This window comes from Falco cherrug, chromosome 5 (genome assembly GCF_023634085.1).
Source record: "Falco cherrug isolate bFalChe1 chromosome 5, bFalChe1.pri, whole genome shotgun sequence".
NCBI classification, from domain to species: domain Eukaryota; kingdom Metazoa; phylum Chordata; class Aves; order Falconiformes; family Falconidae; genus Falco; species Falco cherrug.
This window is the reverse complement of record NC_073701.1, coordinates 91,462,333-91,480,771: the sequence shown is the minus strand read 5'-3', so window position 1 is coordinate 91,480,771 and position 18,439 is coordinate 91,462,333. Positions and strand designations below refer to the sequence as shown.

At 43.3% G+C, this 18,439-nt stretch overlaps 1 protein-coding gene across 2 annotated transcripts in view; it reads left to right on the top strand.

The window, feature by feature from the left end:
* Positions 1-18,439, top strand: part of SLC2A13 (solute carrier family 2 member 13) — a 169,415-nt gene that overhangs the window by 1,399 nt on the left and 149,577 nt on the right. The gene's annotated exons all lie outside the window — the stretch shown is intronic.

Here is an 18,439-nt window from a genome sequence, read left to right as displayed (position 1 = left end):
TTAATAGCCTCCTGCAGAACTGAACGGGAATTACTGCTCTTAAGCTGCCTTCCTATATGTGTTGCATAACTTGCGAACGGTAGGTTGTGGTAAAACTTTATAGTTGTCCCAAAGAACACGAAGTGATGAGGAACGGTTCCTCTAACCTTTGAGACTAGTTTCGGTGCCAACTGTATCCCAGATATCCCCAGAATTTTGGTTGCTCTTCAGCTGCCATCTGTCAGATAGTAATGAGTTATACTCGTCGTCCAGGATAGGCTGTATGAGGTTATTCAGAGTCCTTGGACCACAGTATCTATAAAGAAAAAAGGAAAGAAAGAAGAAAAGGCAAATATTTCTTACTATAATCTTGCAACCCTTCCTTTCTAAAAGCATGAGGACAAATTGAGAATTAGACTTGTTTTCCTCTACGTAGCAAAGTTCTATTTCTTAGCCATTGAATAATTTTTTGAATTCTCTGGCTCGTTTTAGACACGCTTGCTGTGATGCAATTCGTGGTCTTATTAAGGAAAAAAAGTTAGTGAGTCACAGTAAGGGCTGTCGGAGATAAAATTGACTCCATCCTTGAAAGAGCTTACGCTGGTTTTCCTGTACAGTGAGGGACGTCTTTTTCAGGTTGCTGTTTTCCTATATCGAGTTGGGTGGGTTTTTCCTAATTTTTAAATGCTACCTCTCTGCGTTTATTTTTTTTTTTCAATCAAGACTTCAGCCTGCAGAATGTTGATAACATCTGTTACTATGTTTAGAAGAGAAAAAAACTTAAATTTTACTATAAAGCGACAGAAGAAGTATTTTGATGGCAATATGTAGTACATATGTTTAGTGGTAGATACTAAAAATATCAAACTTGACGTCGTCTTGTGTTTGTAAAGCTTCTCATGTTCCTTGTTGACCATAATTGGTTACATCAACAACTTCAGGGGGAAGAGAGAGGAAAGGGGTGGCTGGCTTGACTCTTGTGTGCATGTGTTGTCTTGTAGAGAGATACATAAGCACACTGGAATTGTCTTACGGTGGTGAAAATAAATGACACTGGCATTGTTGGTGGGATACGAGACTTGGGATTTAGTAATATGTAAGCCACAGAAATGGAAATCGGGTGCTGGGGGTAGTTCTTTTGTACAGCTGTAGATCTCTTGTGTAGTCTGGGGAGGGAGATCTCTCTTTGGCCTCTTTCCGCATCAGGGACAGGGATGGTGGTTCTGCAGAGGCTCTGGAGGGCTGAAGTAAGGATGGAGAAATGTTCTGAGGATTTTAGAGTACAAAGCCACTGACTCACATTTTAAAAATAGGGTATTTTCTCCTTTTTATCAAAGGTTGCTGCTCTTTATGTGATGGAGCTTATGGCCAGAAACAAAGCATTACCTTAAAATACTGTGACTGAAGCATCACAAGAGACTCCAAGGATTGCAGAATCCAATCCTAACAAGGTTTATTTTACAAAAGAAAAAGATGATGTGGTTCAAAACTATTCTCATACACCAAACTGTAACAAAGTCTGCCTTAAATCCCCCACCAGAGGGAGCCTAGATAATTCTATGAAGGCATTAGAAATTGGTGGAACTTTTAACCAGTTTCTTCCCTTTCTTCTCTTGGAGCCCTCTGACTATCATTTTGCTGCCCACAGTGAGCAAGAACTTCTAGCACTGGTGTAAGGAGGTCGTTCGGTAAAGTGATGCTTCAGTGACAGTGTGAACTGCTGAAATGTAAAGGTGCAATGGCATAGTGTTATAAAATGCTTTTCTATCTGCAAACCAATAAAAAAATTCTTTAACTGTGTATAATTTTATACACCTTTGAGGTCTTCTCCCCGTAGCTCTCTGCCAATTGCACATCAAGAGATCTGCTCCAGAAATATGTGTTTGCTTGCATTTAATAAATGAATTACCATGTTAATGGGCGGTACTGTGGTGCTGTGAAAGCAGATGCGGTGGTGGTTAGCTATGGGATTTCATTCCGCCCTTGCTGGTACGGGGTGGATCTGTGTTAATTGTGTCTATGTGAGAAAATGGCCATTTTTCTTGTGACTCTGATTTATAAAGGGCTACAATTAAACTTTCAGGGATGAAACCCACCGGATATATGCTGAAACGATGAACATCTCTTGCTTATCTGTTTTGTCCCTTTCTTATCATTTTCCATAGAGCTGTTTTGAGATGGAAAAACTCTCCTTTTCTCCTCAGCAATTACAGAAGGAGGTGTTTCTGGACAATAAAGACCACCTCTCCAGCATAAGCCCAAGTCCTCTTTTACTGCAAATGTTGAACGGATTTTTATAGTTGGAAACAGTTATGTTCCTCTTTTCCTCCCTCCCCCCCCAGTGTAAGTACAAAATATAGGGAATGCGAAAAAAGGGAAACCACGTTCAGCATGAGCTTAGAATATGCTTAGATGTTTTCAGGTCTGATTTTCTAAATACATAGTTCATGACAACTTCAGACAGAATAGCTTAAGAACAAGGTTATGGCCATTGTTCCTTCCCCCACGCCTGCCCCTTCCCGAGCAGCTCTGATGTCCCTGGCTCTTTCGGAATTTGGCTGAGCCTGATGTCAGGAATGCAACACTTGGAAAGATATTCATTACAGCAAATATGGGCAAAATTCAGACGTTTAGGAAATTGGATTGCATGTGCTCGGTAGCGCTTTGTATGAGCTTAGCTTGGAAGAATGTCACTGGTACAAAGCACGTTTGGATCTTTTGCATCTGGTAATGCTAAAGGCCTTAGCTTGTTGCTGAAGGGTGATCGACCACATTTGGTCCAGGACTGAGGGTCAGCATAGGTTTGCCTTGTGTTGGCTGCTGTAGTCTTCCCTTGGCTCGTCTTTGGTCTGTCATACCCAGGCCTGAGCACAGGCCAGAACTGAACCACCGAAGGTCTGAGCTAGGCATGGCTGTAGATGAGAGCTAATTCTGCTGAAAACCTGCTGCCATGAGAAGGGAGGTGGAGAGTGAGCATAGAGTAGACACTGGGACTAATCTAATAAAGACTAGAAAGGATAATAATAAATAGCTGTTTGCAAAGTCACTTATTTTTTAGACTGTAATCAGTCAATGTCCTAATTTTACAATCACTTTGTTGTCTGAACCCATTGGCTGGATGTGCTTCAATAGCTCACCAGTCTGCTATGGGAGCAGTTTATCCTTCGGCCATCTGAGGATGGTGAAGTTTTTAAGCCCACAGGTGATGTACATGGGTGTTGGCATGATGTTTCAGGTGGTGTGCTGTTCAGATTACTTTTTCAAGAAAATTTTATGTACCAGCTGTGGAAGGAAAGCTGTTTGAGCTATGCAGGGTTCAGGAAGTGACAGAATTAAGCTTGCTTGCGCAGTTGATATCTTAATGTACAGTTATTACGTGGATGATTAGATTATCCTGTTTTGTTCAGCATGCAGAACAGATGGTGCTCAAATAATGATCAGGTCTTAAGTGTTTTGGTTTCTTGCTCAGTGTGTGGCTTAGGTGTTACTTAATGCGCACACTACCCAAGCCCTTGTGAAAGCAGAGTTACTTCTTAGGACTGCTGTGTGTGCATGCACTCTGTTACCAGGTCTGCAATGCCAAGGAAACCTGACTGGTTAGGTGCCTTGTCTTCTCTCTGACCCCTGTCTTTGCTGGTACGTGATGTATCTTCACAGTGTGAGCCTACTGTCAGTGCTTGCTTTGTACTCAAAATGTCTGTAGTGTGTGTTTGGTTTTTTTTTTTTTTTTAAAAGGCTGTATTTGAAAGTGGTGTATGTAGTGTTCCTGGTAGCATCTTTTTACTGCATATGTAGGTCTTATTCTGAGCAGAGGAAAGAAGATTGTATACAGAATTAGGCAGGAGTGAAAAGCGCTGGCATATGGTTTCAGGATCCCCTGGTGGGACTGGCTTCTACTGACAGTAAGGTCCAGCAGCAAATAATAAAAGTAACCAACTTTGTCCAAAGGACTTGCATCATGTAGCATCAGCTCTGAATTATCTTTAGAGTGAAGGTCCACCGTATCAGCTGGACTACCATGTATGCTGTGAAAGTATTGGAAAATAACTGGCAAGACCTGTTGTTTACTAAAGATGAGGATGCGTGTGCTGGTTGTTTTTTTTTTGTTTTAGTGTACTGTGGAGCTTTTTCAGGTGCTGTGTATTATCTTGGAAAAAACTCCAGATTAATCTCCTCTTCCCAACATCCCATGGGAGGCTCTGAAGCTTCAGTCTGTTTTTATAAATGAGCGTCCTACAGCTTAGTGCATTTTGGAGGTGAAAGTCACTGTCGGCCCCCAAATATGCTGCGCTGCTTCTGGCAGATGCTTGTAATTTTCAATCCAGAGATTCATAGGCTGTTGTTTCCTCCAGAGGCAGTGGTTTGTTAGTATAAGCTTGCTGTAGAGATGGAGGGGACTGAAGAGACAAATAGCTACATTGTTGGAATTGACTCTTGTACTGCCACTGACCAGAGATGCTCACCCAGGTTTCTAGGATTTATAGCTACTGACATTCCTGTGTTCATTTGGGGTTGGATCTCTGCATTTTAAGAGCTTAATCTGTTCTTGTGCAGAAGCAGCTGGGAGGATATGTTAGCTTCTGACTGGAGCTGCGATCTTGCAGGGTACTGGGAGTACATTAAGATGAAAAGCATTATCTTTTGAAGTCCTCTGATTTTTGTGTGCATTGGACAGGATACAGAGTGCTATGCTCAGTTCACCGTCATATCAACAAGCACTAACTCGGTTACTGTTTTGTCTGATGGTGTAATATCAAAAGATCAGCAATTTATACAAAAATATTGCTGCCTTTGGCAAATATTTAGTGACCGTTTCAGAACAGTGTTAAGTATTAAGCACACATAGTTATATCTAAGAGAATTTTTGGACATTTGATTCTTCTGGAAACTGTAAGTCATAAGGGTGGTGTTTCCTTTTTGTGTGTGTGTGTTTTGTTTTGGGCATTTTGCTGCTGCTGTTTAAAAAATAATCCCATAGCTCATAAAACTTGAAATATATTTTCTGTCTCCAAAACATGGGAATCTTATCTTTTTCCCTGTACTTGGTCAAACTGTTCTATCAAAACATAATTCCTGTTATATTTGAAGTATTTTATTTCATTTTGGAAAAAATACAATGCACCCAGTTCATATGTGATGTAAAATCGAAATTTGTATGGTCCTCCTACTCCATATAAAAAAGGCAGCTTGAAGGAAGCTTGCAGTGTTAAGCACAAGTGGTTTCTTACCTATTTTGAAAAATTGATGTGGGCACCATAGGTGGGCTTATTTTCCAAATGCTTTGTTTGCTACAGGAACAAGAGCCCAGTGGCATCCTCTTACCACGATGTTAAAGTCAGTAAATCATTCAGCTGGAGCTCTTGGATTTGAGTGACTTAAGCTGAAGCTTGTACCAGACCCATCCACGGAGGCATAAGGCAGGACATCTGAGGACAGTCCAAGCAGCAGATTCGGAGTGCTAGCTACCATCTTCTGCTGTGCACTGTCAGAATATGCGCTCAGATTTTATTCGGAGCATACTAGTATATGTACTTTGCCAATTGTATCCTGATAAGCAATTAAAAAAGTAAAACCACTGAAAGTAGACGCTCACAAGAAGGAGTTTTCTAATTGTGCTTTTTCCTTATCTTAGTAGTCAAGATAATTAATTGTAGCAGGTCTATGCTCTTTAGTGGGTTTTTATAGAATGCATTGTATTTTGAAAGACATTAATTTCTTTTAAAATGTAGTCTTTTAGGAATCGTAGGGATTATTCCGTGAAAGTATGGTAAGCTTTTGGGTTGCATATCCTATGGAAGTCCTCAAAATCTATGATTTCTACTGAAGGTGGATGGACTCAAACTGGACAACTGTGGCTCTGTTTCATGCTGGTGCCACAGAAGTATAATGGCCCTGAGGGATAGCTTTGTCTGCAGGGTTGTTTTATGGGTCTTCACTGGTGAAGAATAGAGGTTTTGCATCTGACCTGTACAGTCAGTATTACTGGTGTGAAGCTTGTGAAAAGGCTGGGTTGGTTGGTAGAGTCATTGCAGCTGCTGAAAGTCTAAAACCAGTGACTGCTGAAAATCAGGGGAGCAGAGGTCTTCCTTTGGTTTCTTTCTGCAATGATTATGCCTGGAACAAATAGCAAGAGAAGCAGTTATTAACTATGTTGTAAAGATGTAGCTCAACATAGCTTTGGATGAGTGTGTAGTCATTTCACTACCTTAGCTAAACTATCTTTCTGTAGGCCCTATGATACAACTTGAATGCAAACCCTTCTAAAAGGTGTTTTTCTTATGGTAATTGAAGAAAGGAAGCTTTAAAAAACACGTGTTCCTGTTCCTTCCACTTTTGATCCTCCTCAGTTTTGTTGGAGGTTTTAGATGTGTGGTTTTATTAAGGATTTATTCAAAGCAAATGCCAGTCTGAAGGTGAATTTTTCGTAGGTGGTTTCCCATTTTAGCTGTTTATATACCCAGTCACTGAAGTTGCGTTTCTTAGCTCAGAAACTCTGTCCTTTCTTCCTTTACAAGTGCCTCTCAGATGTGCTGCCTGTGGAGGAAATGTCATGCTGTGACCTCGGAGCCCCCCCCACGTCTGGCTGGCTGTGGATAGGCCATGGCATGCTTTCAGCCACGGTGTTAGCAAATGTATTTCTGCCTCCTGCTTGGTTTGGTCTCTTACTTGGCTAACTAGCAAGGCTACCTGCCTCTTCTACAGTTGTGCATGGACTTCTTTCTTATGTTCCTTTCAGGCAGCCAATCCTTGTTTGAATTGCCCTAGGGATTGCTCCTGGGTTGACTTTCCTGAGAGTTAAGCATCTCTTTGTGTGGCTGTTGTGTTAGTGGGCTCAGGTACTGAAGAAGTTATGTGGCTGTAAAAAAAAAAAAAAAAAAAAAGAGGTGTATGTTTATTGATACGTGCAGCTCTTTTCCTTGGGCTTCCCCTTCAGTTGTCCCTCAGGGATCGTCTTCTCCCTCCCCTGGAGATGTATCTTCCAGTTATGTATATTCAGGATCTGTCACCCCACCATCTCTACTTGAATTTTTCTTCCCTTCTCCCTGATTTTTCCAGTGTAATTCAGCAAGAGAGCAGTTCTTTGAAGGAGGTTTGCCCTCTGTGGCTAATCTGAAAGCCTTCTTGGCTCTCATTAGAGCGGACATTTTCAAGAAGCACCTGGCACCGGCCTTGGGACTGGTCCTTTACTAGGGAGCGTTTTACATCAACAGGTACATTCTACTTCTGTTCCTGAATGATGAGGCAATTTCAAGGCAAAAACCCCCTGTTTCCAGGCAGTGTGGAAAATGCCGGTGTTATCTGATGTTTTTAGTACATGGGCTGACGGGCATTCTGTGATGCTGAATGGTCTTCAGGGAGAAGCGGGCTTTCTGTGGGAGGCAGTTGCTTCAGCCCTCAAATCTAGAACTTTCTGGTCTCTTTTTAACACTGTTTTTGGGAGGGTCTGAGTTTTCACAGGTTTCATGCCGTGCCAACTGGTAGCATTGAGGAGCACTCTAATCTAATCAACAGCCAGCCAAGCACATACAGCTGCGCGCTCAGTTGTCTCTGAGGCAGTAATGAGGTGTTTGTTGATACCCAGACGATAGACACAGAACCAGAAGATGCCAGAAATGGTGGAGGACTTGCTGTGTAAAAAAAAATGTATCCAAAATTAGATTCACCTGGCAAATGCCCATCTTTTCACAGTCTAGACAAAATTAGGTAGCTTTAGAAACCTATACCCTAAGTGGGAGCCTGAAGGCAAGAATTTTCCAGCCTTTTCCCAGAAATGGGAGTTTCTGCAGGCTAATATTTTCTGTCTTGGATAGAAGCAAGGAGTAACAGCCCTTCTGTTTCCCATTTCTTTTGGTCAGGAGCCTCATGAGCATGGCTTTCTCCACTGTTGCTTCCCTTGCAAGTTTTCAGGGAAGGAAAACCAATAATTGTAGTTTTAATGTGCCTATGGGTGTAATCACTTTGGGAAAAGAAGATTATTTTCCAGCGTCTGGAAGGAAGTATTAGGGATGTCTTTGTGTTTAGCCACAGTACTTCTACTTTCCTGTCACACTCTGGAAACCCAAGAGAATGCATTCCAAGTTGGAGAGAGCAGAAGAACTTGCCTGGTGTTACACACATTTTATTGCCTGTGCTGTGGGGCTTGTGGTCTTGTAAATTGGGAACATGTTCCAGGGAGTGCTGCTTGGAGAAAAACATTTACTGAAGTGATCACTGGCATATGCTAAAGGAAGGTGGTCTTTAATTTCTGATTGCTTATAAGAAATTCTCTCCTATTCCTTCTCTCAAATACTTGTTTTGTGCCAGAACAACATAGAAACCCAACAAAGCCTTGAACAATCTACTATGCTTAGTAATGTCTGATAGTTTTCCAGGTGTATTTTTGTAGTTTTAGCACTGCTACTCTTGGTTTACCAAATAAGAACTTTGAACTTAGGCCTACTTGAGGTCAGCAGCGATTTGAAATTCAAATCCATCTTGAACTGATTGCACCCTTAATGAATAGATGGATGTAGGACTTTTGGGTTGGGTTGGGTTTTTTTTTCCCCCACCAGTCTGTTGTTCCTTTCTGACTGTCGTCTTTTCTTCATGCTGACACAGTCATAAAAACATGAAAGTGACCTTAAGTGTCATTAAATGACTTCGTGTTGTTATGGCTCATACAGTACTATCGGAGAAGTGCCATCATTCCTAAGCTATCGATCACATTTATTATAATAAAAAAAAAAGTTAGGTTTTGGTAGTGTTTGAAAACAATAGTAGTAATCTTGATTCATGTCCTGCTCTGAACTGCCTTCTGCAGTTCAGCCAGGTCCTGCTGTAGCACGTGTCCCACTTGCAGGGGTGAGGGAGGAGCAGAGCTCCAGGTGTTCCTCCTTTTCCCTAGCGCAGCACCAGAGCAGAGTGCTGTGCCCAGAGGAGCAGGAGTGCCCTGCTATGCAGTTCAGCCTCCAAAGCGAGACCCGACCAGCTGGTGGAAACAAGGAGCACCTGTTCCTGTCTTTCCGTTTTTCCTTCCATGAATTACCGTTGATTCTTATCCAGAGCATCTAATAGTACTACAATACTTGATAGTCATCTGTGATTCTGTGGTTTTTTTTTTTTTAACCAATACTGTGAAAGATTCAAACGGTGTATGGCCCATTACTTTTTTACAGCTCTAATCCTGGAGGAATTGGCAGTACTTAACCTGGGGAAAATACGGTTGTTGATTTACTGTCTCTTCAGCTGAATATTCAGAAATGGATAGGCAGTCAGGATTCAGTAATTTCTTTAAGGCAGAGTTAGTTGTCTTTAGCCTCAGGATCATCTAACTTCTGAGCATGTTGCAGTTTTCTCTTGTGTTGCTGAACTGGCAATTGTAGCCTAGGCTTCACATTCTGCCATTCAACAGCAAAAACTGTCAGAGAATTATTGAAGAATTAAAGGTGTCCAGAGAGAGCTGGAAGCAAAAGTTGTGTATTGAAGAGAATATATATCCTTAATAAATTACTTATTCCTGAGCTTTTTGTAGGAAAAGGGGTAGATAACTAGATATGTTGATGAAAACTATGACGGCTGGAGCAACTTCAGAAGTCCATAAAGATAACTAAAGCACAGAGCCTACATGAGGTGTTGTAGGCAGGGGATGTTTTTTCTGCCTGTTTGAGCACCTAACTGGAGCACAGTTGGAAACAAGGAGAGTTGGGAGCCTGAGTTCTGATATAGTTGATGGAGGATGGTATATCAGGATCCCAAAGTCAGATGCCTTGAGTTGGAGCTAGTACTTCTCTGGAATCTTCTTGTCCAACGTGTGATAGTAGGAGAAAACCACTGCTGCTTAGAGTATTTTTTGTGTGATTTAAGGTTTAGGTCAATGTGCCGTGTTTGTCGTTCCTAGCTGTATTAGGACTGACTTTGTTATTTTGAACTTATTTTTCTGTTTGTAGCTGTCCACCTAGGAAGTTTTGTTTAATCTGTGAAGTTAAGGAGGTAAAATTGAAGGGATTTGCCACTAAGTGCTTGTTCTCTTCATTCGGTTAGTTGATTTTTTAGGATTGTTGGTTGGAGCTATGATTGATCCTGGGGGGAGTCTAACATCTGAGAAAGGCAGTGTGGTAATAGATGAACTAGAACACGGTGAGCATGGAGGAAGTACTGGTTAAGACTAAACCTGTGTGTACGTTAAGCATGCACTTCAGCAAATGTTTGCGTATAAGTGACCTTTTTTTGTTTGTTCATGGGTCCTTGATTCTTGGACTGTTGAGGTCATAGTAGCTATGTGAGCACAGGAATGGGGAATCTGCCTGAGGGGAAAAGGTAAATCTGGTTTTATTCACTGTGGAGTTCAGCTAAGTCTTTTGACTTGTAGACTCCCTGCTCCTGCATTAATCATAGGCTCTGCTGACGTCACTAGTCCGATTCATATCGGAACAGTTTGGAAATCCAGAGCCACCTGGGCAATTTCAGGATCTTGCAAAAAGGGGTGGAAAAGACTAAATGTCCTGCATAGGCATTCATGATGTTTTAGCCCAGGAATTAAATCACTGTGGTAGTATTTCGAGCTGAATGCTGGGGTCTGGTTTTGCATTGTATGTAGTTCTTGGGTAGAAGGAGAAATAGGGCATGGGCTGTACATCCTTTCTCTTTTAATGATTGACTGGGAAGTTCCTAGAAAAAATTATTGGTGCATATAGCAGGAATCTGGGCACACATTGAGTAGAGCATTACACAAATAATGTCAACTTCTCTTTTAGTGAGTGGGAATGTACTTTACTAAATTCTTCAAAAGCTTGGACAAGAAGGTACTATTTATCTTGAAATCTAACTTTGGGCCAGGCCCAATTGTTGCCTACACCTGTATGCTCTATGTGATTACCTCTGTACATCTTACTGTCCTGCAGGTTTAGGGCTTCCTTCCTTTCCTGACCTCTGTCTGCAGTTTTACTAGCAAGGGTAAACAAAACACTATCAAGTTCAACAGTGTGTGTGCACTTCTGAAAAAGCTGTTGTTTGAAGGCATAATTTTTATGTCAAGCTCTGTTGTTGTTTTGCTTTCTTTTGTGTCTGCTGATGGTAATTTTAAAGTAAGAAAAGATGCAGCTTGTGTTTTGGCTTTGCTTCTGCATTTCCCCACCTATTTCTGAATCTTCCTTCCTTGGAGTCAAAAGCTGTCTTGTGTCAGTCTGCTGGCCCTCTCCCTGATTCAAAGTTAATTGCTTTGCCTGACACCCAAGTACTATCTGGGCGATTAATTGTGATCCTCTTAGATGTGGAGTGCTCCCTTGCACAGAAGGATAGTGCTCCGAGCTTATAAACACAGCAGTGCAGAGGTTTTTCCGCGTAGCTCAAGACCAGCAGGCCTATCTCTTCTGTAATATCAATTGTACCTTTAGCAAGACTTGAGCCACCTGTGTAGAATAGTTATGTGAGTCTGTTCAGAAGTTAATTCTCAGTAATTTACCCTCTAATGGTGAGACTTCTGAGGGACAGTGTGCGTGTGTTTTCTGGTTTTCTTTACCTAAAATCTTAACCCATTTCTGGCTGGCTTAATAGAGCCTTTGCTCATGTATCTTTCGTCCGTGAATATGGATTTGTGTGTGACTGTTTTAGATGGGTTGCTGAGGCAGAAATTCCTGTGGCTGTGTGTGTGCTGCTTGGGTGAGGCCGAGCCTGGCCTGCCTATCACCCTGCCGTCTCAAGCTTTTGTATTAATTCTGCTTTTCTTCTTAGAGTGTCTTTCCAGGATATGTGAAGTGAAACTGCATGCTAGGTACCATGGGGACTTCTTATGGACCACTTTGTTACAGTCAAACTATTCAGTTTTTCAGTTTGTCTAGGTGCAATGGCTTCTTGTCCCCGAGTTGACCCTATGAGGTGCTTCATTTGGACTGGGATATAAGGGAAACCATGCTCCTCGCACTGGTGCAAAGAAGGGGCAACTGGAAGTGTGGGTGCTGAAGTAGCTTATCTGCCACACTTGTCTCTCCTGGCCCATATAGGTTAGAAAGAATGCCTGATCCAGGCCTCCTAAACAGTTGTGTTGGGAAGTAGGAATCCAGGCATCTGGAGAACTCTGTGTGTGTGCGTGTGCAGGAAGAAATGAGTGATGAAATGAAATTACAATAGTGGATATTTTAATTAGGAGTTTGTATTTTTGTGGTGAGAAAAACTGTGATTGGAGGTGGCTGTGCAAGAGGATACTGTAAACCTGTTGTGCAGTGTGTTAGTAACGTTCCACAGCTGTGCTGTAGACTACAGGAGAAGCTACAAGGAACTGCTTTGGGGTGTGGAGCCGTTATTTCTGCTTTTTAAAATTATATCGAGTGGGAATATGTAGTTCTTTCTTCTTCATTGAATTTTTATCAAGTAGGAATGTATGTTTCTTAGCGTAGATAACATGGTGTTGTATGGTTGAACACCTGCACAGAGTAACTAGCTTTCATCTGCGCTGTGGCAATGAGCAAGAGAGAGAACTTTGAGAGGCCTGACTTGGCACTCTCACCAGTTTTAAGCCAGTGTGATTTCACTGATATTACAACAGTGCTAATTTATTTACCTCATGATCTTGATAAACTGCTAATTAGTACAGTACTTTACAGGAGGTGTGAATCTGTTCATCAGATAATTGTAGGTTCATATAAAATTAAGTCTGTAAGGTAGATACAGATGTCATACTGAGCTAGAACTGAAATACAACTTCAGACAGATTTTTTAGAGAAGTTTGTAAGTCTTCAGCTGATGTTTGAAGATGACATACATATTTCTTCATAAATGCTTATATTCATCTTCTATGATGTTTTGCTTACAGCAATGCTTGGTTTCTTGCCTAAAGCAAGTGACTCAGTTAGTTGTAGTAAAACATAAAAATGACCGTGTGCATACTTCTCAGTCATGTATATGTTCCCAATGTAGCTGAATCACATTGAAGCAATGTATGTGTCTCTGCATTTCTATTTGTCATACGTTATCAGCAATAAAATACATGTATCACTAAGGCAATAATAGGTTGAGAAGTGTTTGGTGTGCTGTGTCTCCTTTTCACAGTTGCTCTGCATGTTCTTGGTTTGGATTTTCTTTGTCATGCATTATCAGCCACTAAAATACATATGACCCTGAACCAATAATAGACTGAGAAGTGTCTGGTCTGCTGCATTTCGCTTTCATAATTGCTCTGTGTGTTCTGTACTCTGCAGATTTGTCCTGTTACAGGATCTGCAGCCATCTGTTTTTTAAGGTACAGTAAATTTTGCAAATGCAAATACCAGCTTGGGTTACCTTTCCTAGAAGCTGGAACCCATACAGTTTGCTTGTGTCTGTAGAAGCAATAGTAGCAAGGACACTATTGCAAGAAAAAACCACTATTTAATGCTGATACAAAGAGCTTAGAGACACACAGCCTTGAACTCATCTTGCCACAATGTGAAGTTTCTTGTGTTATGCAGTTTTATAGTCTGAAGTCTGAATTAGAACAAGCCTTATGTTAAAATAAGTTAAATATATGCACATGGTTGTTTGCCATTCGGAAGGCTGTCTAACTTTAAATACTGCAGTAAGAAAATGTCTGTTGTACTGCTGAAAGGCCTGACTTGCGCACTGTGTGACCCCGTATGTCTGGTGCATTGTCTTTTGCTAAGTAAACACAAGACCAATCTGTAATTCTTGTTTTGTCACGTCCTGGCCACTTGATCTTGAAGTGACTGTGGGACTTCATGCTTCCATATTTTCCTTGTGGGGCTGATGTTTGCTTACATTTTTGAAAGGTGTTCTTTGACTTATTAAAACAAAATAATAATCTTAAATTCTATCAGTCATAACCTGTTAAGCACTACAATTTCTCTGAATGGACTTTATACTCTGATTTTCAGTTTCTTGGATAATTTCCTCTTCAGTCAGATCTCTTCTCTCCTCTTCCCCTCCTTGCTGTGTGTAGAGCTTCATCATATGGTATATTGAAGCACTACTCAAACGATCTGTACATCGTAACAATTAAAAAGCCCTTTAAGAAAGGAGAGCAATGTAAACTGAGAGTGAGCAGAGGACTGTAGATGTGAACTTGACAGTATTTGAAAGGTGGATCATGCAGCACCTGAAGATAACAAGCAATAGACATTTGAGTTGTTCAAAGCACATGCTGCGTTGGAAGCACAGTCTGTGTGAAGTTTTTTTTAGCTGTTACGTTACCGAGGTAGGTCATGAGCATTAAGGAAGGGGGTTCTGCTATTAAGGAGGTAGTCTTTAGTGCAGGGGTCCTCAAACTATGGCCCGTGGTCTGGATACGGCCCCCCAGGGTCCTCAATCCAGCCCCCCGTATTTACAGACCCCCCCGCCCCCCCCCCCCCCCCTTGCCAGGAGTTTTGGGGGGGGAAACAAGCAGCTGCAGATGACTGCCTGCCACTTCATCCGTGCGCCGGCCCCCTGGTTAAAAAGTTTGAGGACCCCTGCTATAGTGGCATTCTGCTGGAATAGAAGGTTCTTCCCAACCTCATCTACATATAAACTTGTCATCAACATGTGTACTTTACAATATAGGGCAAATACTGTGGTTTTATTATTTTATTACTGCGTACAACCATAAATGGTACTAACAAGGCAGGGAGGAGTGGGTAGTCATTTGGAGAGAGTCACCTATGAGCTGTTTTGTGCTTTGTTGCTGGTTCATAGTATTTTATTAGAAGCTATCACAACTGGTTTATTTCCAACTCACAGTTACTCCATTAGTGCTCGGTTTAATGATTCTTCTCCAGTGGATAATTAATTCTGCCTCCTGATGCTGCCCTCCTGCAGTATTGTCAGCAGTTCCTACCTTTTGTTTTGGGAAATAAGGAAGAGGATGTAGACCAGAGATGTTTAAAAAAATATAAATAAGAGTAATTCTTTTTATTGTTGAGTGAAAATTCAATTATATGTAGCTAGATTTTACTGTAATTGATGTTTCAATTACATCTTGCTGTATGAAAACTTAATTAAAAGATCAGGTGAAATGTGGCCAGATTATAAGGAAAACCAAGATGGGAGACAGTAATTACTTCATAGGGTTTCTTTGGAAAGAGTGCTGTGAGGATTGGGAGCTCCCTTCCTGCTCTGGTATTCAGATTTTCAGTCAAACGCAAACATAAAAATTGCTTTATAAATTTTCTCTATGGAAGCAGAGTAATGCTGTAAGTGCAGAACTTGCAAAGTTTGTATTTTAGGGAGATCCTGGATTTAGGTGTTTTCCTTGGTGGTAGCTTGTACATGAATCTTTTTTTTAAAACTGGAACCTGACATGAGAAATGTCATCTCAGTTTGAAAGAGAACATGGCTTCATTTTTAACTGTGAACTTTCCAGTTTTCAGGACAGAATCTGCTTCTTAGTGGGAGCAAATACAAAGGAGTTACATAAAATTAACAGGAGGCTCTGTAGTACCTCTGCCTCAAGAGTACAAAAAAAGGTGGTGCACTTCAAGGCTGGGGGACAGCAGACTGAAGCAGCAGAGTCCATCATTGCCTGGTTAATCATCTTTATGACTTACAGTGCTTTGTTGCAAGTTGCACAGGGCCAGCCACAGGAAAAACAGATTTTATCTTAACAAGGATGTTTGCTGCATCTGTGTTAATTAGAATGGGACTGTCAGATATGCCATTTTAAATGTCAGCTCTTAATTCTTCTTAAATTTTTTTGGTTTTACTATTCTCTTATTGGATAGGGGTAACAGAGCAGACTGCTGGATGAGAGAATCTGTGCAGTGCTCCGAGTTACAGAACGGCATTTTAGATATCCATCTTTATTTTCTTTTAATCCTTAGGTTGTCTAGAGTTACCAGGGTCTTGTGTCAATTAATGAGATTTACTGAGAACATAACAATGCCCAGCTTTCACTGCAGACTGACGTGGAGCTCTTACTGAATCCTCCCCTGCTAACACGCCTGAAGAACAAAAACAGGGCAGGAAAGTGCTGCCCTGAGGAGGGACCTTGGGAGCTGTGCTCCTGTGATCTGTGGTTCTCGCATCCATTTGCTCAGAGTACTATTATTAATAAGGAGGTCTGCAAGAGTAAAGCAACCCTGTTAGCAGAATTGCATCTGTAGTTTGGAAGATGGTTGTCCGTTACAATGTGCTTAGAGGACTGCAAGTTGTCAAAAGCTGAAAGCCATGAAAGCAGCATCTCCCAGGTTTTCCTGGGATCTTCTGTCCTCTACCAGTCTGTTCCCTGAAGGCTTTGAGACTTGCAGCCTTGCTTTTAGGAAGCTCTTTGGTGATCTGCTTCCCTGATAAAATGTAGCGGTAGTTTCTTCCCACCTGCAGCATCCACCCACTGCTGGTTAGCAGAGACTTTCCCCTGTTTTTTGTCCCTTAGACATTGGTAATGGAGTAGAATCAGAGAATCATTCAGGTTGGAAAGGTCCTTTAAGATCATCAAATCTAACAGTTAACTCAGGACTGCCAAGTCCACCACTAAATCATGTTGCCAAGCACTGCACCTGTGCATTTTTTGCCAAGGATGATGATTCCACCACCTCCCTGGGCAGCCCGTTCCAATGTTTGACCACCCTTTCAGTGAAAAAATATTTCGTAATATCCAATCTAAACCTCCCCTGGTAGAACTTGAGGTTATTTCTTCTTGTCCTATCACTTCTTATCTGGGAGAAGAGACCGACCCCCGCCCCTGCCTACAGCCCCTGTCAGGGAGTTGCAGAGAGCAGTGAGGTCCCCCCTGAGCCTCCTCCTCTCCAGGCTGAACCACCCCAGCTCCCTCGGCTGCTCCTCACAGGGCTTGTGCCCCAGACCCTTCACCAGCTCCGTTGCCCTTCTCTGGACACGCTCCCCCACCTCGATGTCTGTCTTGCACTGAGGGGCCCAAAACTGAACCCCGTGTTCGAGGTGCGGCCTCACCAGTGCCCAGTACCGGGGGACGATCACCGCCCTGGTCCTGCTGGCCGCACTGTCCCTGACACAAGCCAGGATGCCGTTGGCCGCCTTGCCCCCCGGGCACCCTGCTGGCTCATGCCCAGGGCTGTCACCCAGCCCCCCCAGGCCCTTTCCCCCCAGGCAGTTCCCAGCCCCCTGCCCCAGCCTGTCGCGCTGCGTGGGGCTGGTGTGACCCAGGGGCAGGACCCGGCACTGAGCCCTGTTGAACCTCCTACAAGTGGCCTCGGCCCATCGGCCCGGCCTGCCCAGACCCCTCTGCAGAGCCTCCTGCCCCCCAGCAGATCAGCGCTGCCCCCAGCTCGGTGCCACCTGCAAACTGGCCGAGGGTGCGCTCGGTGCCCTCGCCCAGGTCATTGATAAAGGCATTAAGCAGGGCTGGCCCCAGCACGGAGCCCTGGGGACACCAGCTGTGACCGGCCGCCAGCGGGATGTAACTCCGCTCACCACCACCCGCCGGGCCCGGCCGGCCAGCCAGCTTTTAGCCCAGGGTACAGTACACCCACCCGGGCCATGAGCTGCCAGTTTCTCCAGGAGAATGCTGGGGAGATGGTGTCAAAGGCTTTTGTCCAGGTGGACAACACCCACAGCCTTTCCCTCATCCACCGGGTGGGTCACCTTGTTGTAGAAGGAGATGAGGTTTGTCAAGCAGGACCTGCCTTTCATAACCCCATGCTGCCTGGGCCTGATCCCCCGGTTGTCCTGCACGTGCCACACGGTGGCACTCGGGACGTTCTGCTCCGCAACCTTCCCAAGCACTGAGGTCAGGCTGACAGGCCTGTAGTTCCCCAGATTCTCCTTATTGCCCTTCTTGTAGATGGGTGTCACACTGGCTAACCTCCAGTCAACTGGGACCTCTCCATTTGCCAGGACTGTTGACAAATGATGGAGAGCGGCTTGGTGAGCTCCTCCCCCAGCTCCCTCGGTGCCCTCGGGTGGATTCCATCTGACCACATAGACTTGTGCGTGTCCCAAGTGGAGCAGCAGGTCACTGACCGTTCCCTCCTGGGCTGTGGGGACTTCATTCTGCTCCTCCTCATCCCTGTCTTCTAGCTCGAGGGGCTGAGTAACCTGAGGGTAACTGATCTTACTGTTAAACTGAGGCAAAGAAGCATTAGGTACCTCAGCCTTTTCTTGTCCTTTCTGGTAATCTTCTCCCGTGCATCCAATAAAGGATGCAGATTATCCTCGGGCCTCCTTTTGTTTCTAATGTATTTGTAAAAACATTTTTGTTATATTTTATGGTAGTGGCCAACCTGCGTTCTAGCTGGGCTTTTGCCTTTCTAATTTTCTCCCTGCATAACCTTGTGACATTCTTATAGTCCTCCAGAGTTGCCTGCCCCTTCTTCCAAAGGTGGTAAACTCTTCCTCCGAGTTCCACCCACAGCTCTTTGTTCAGCCAGGCTGATCTTCCCCACCAGCTCATCTTTTGGCACATAGAGATGGCCTGATCCTGCACCTTTGAGACTTCCTTCCTGAAGAATGTCCAGCCTGCCTGGACCCTGTGGCCCTTCAGGGCTGCCTCCCACAGGACTCTGTCCACCAGGATCCTAAACAGGCCAAAGTTGGCCCTCTG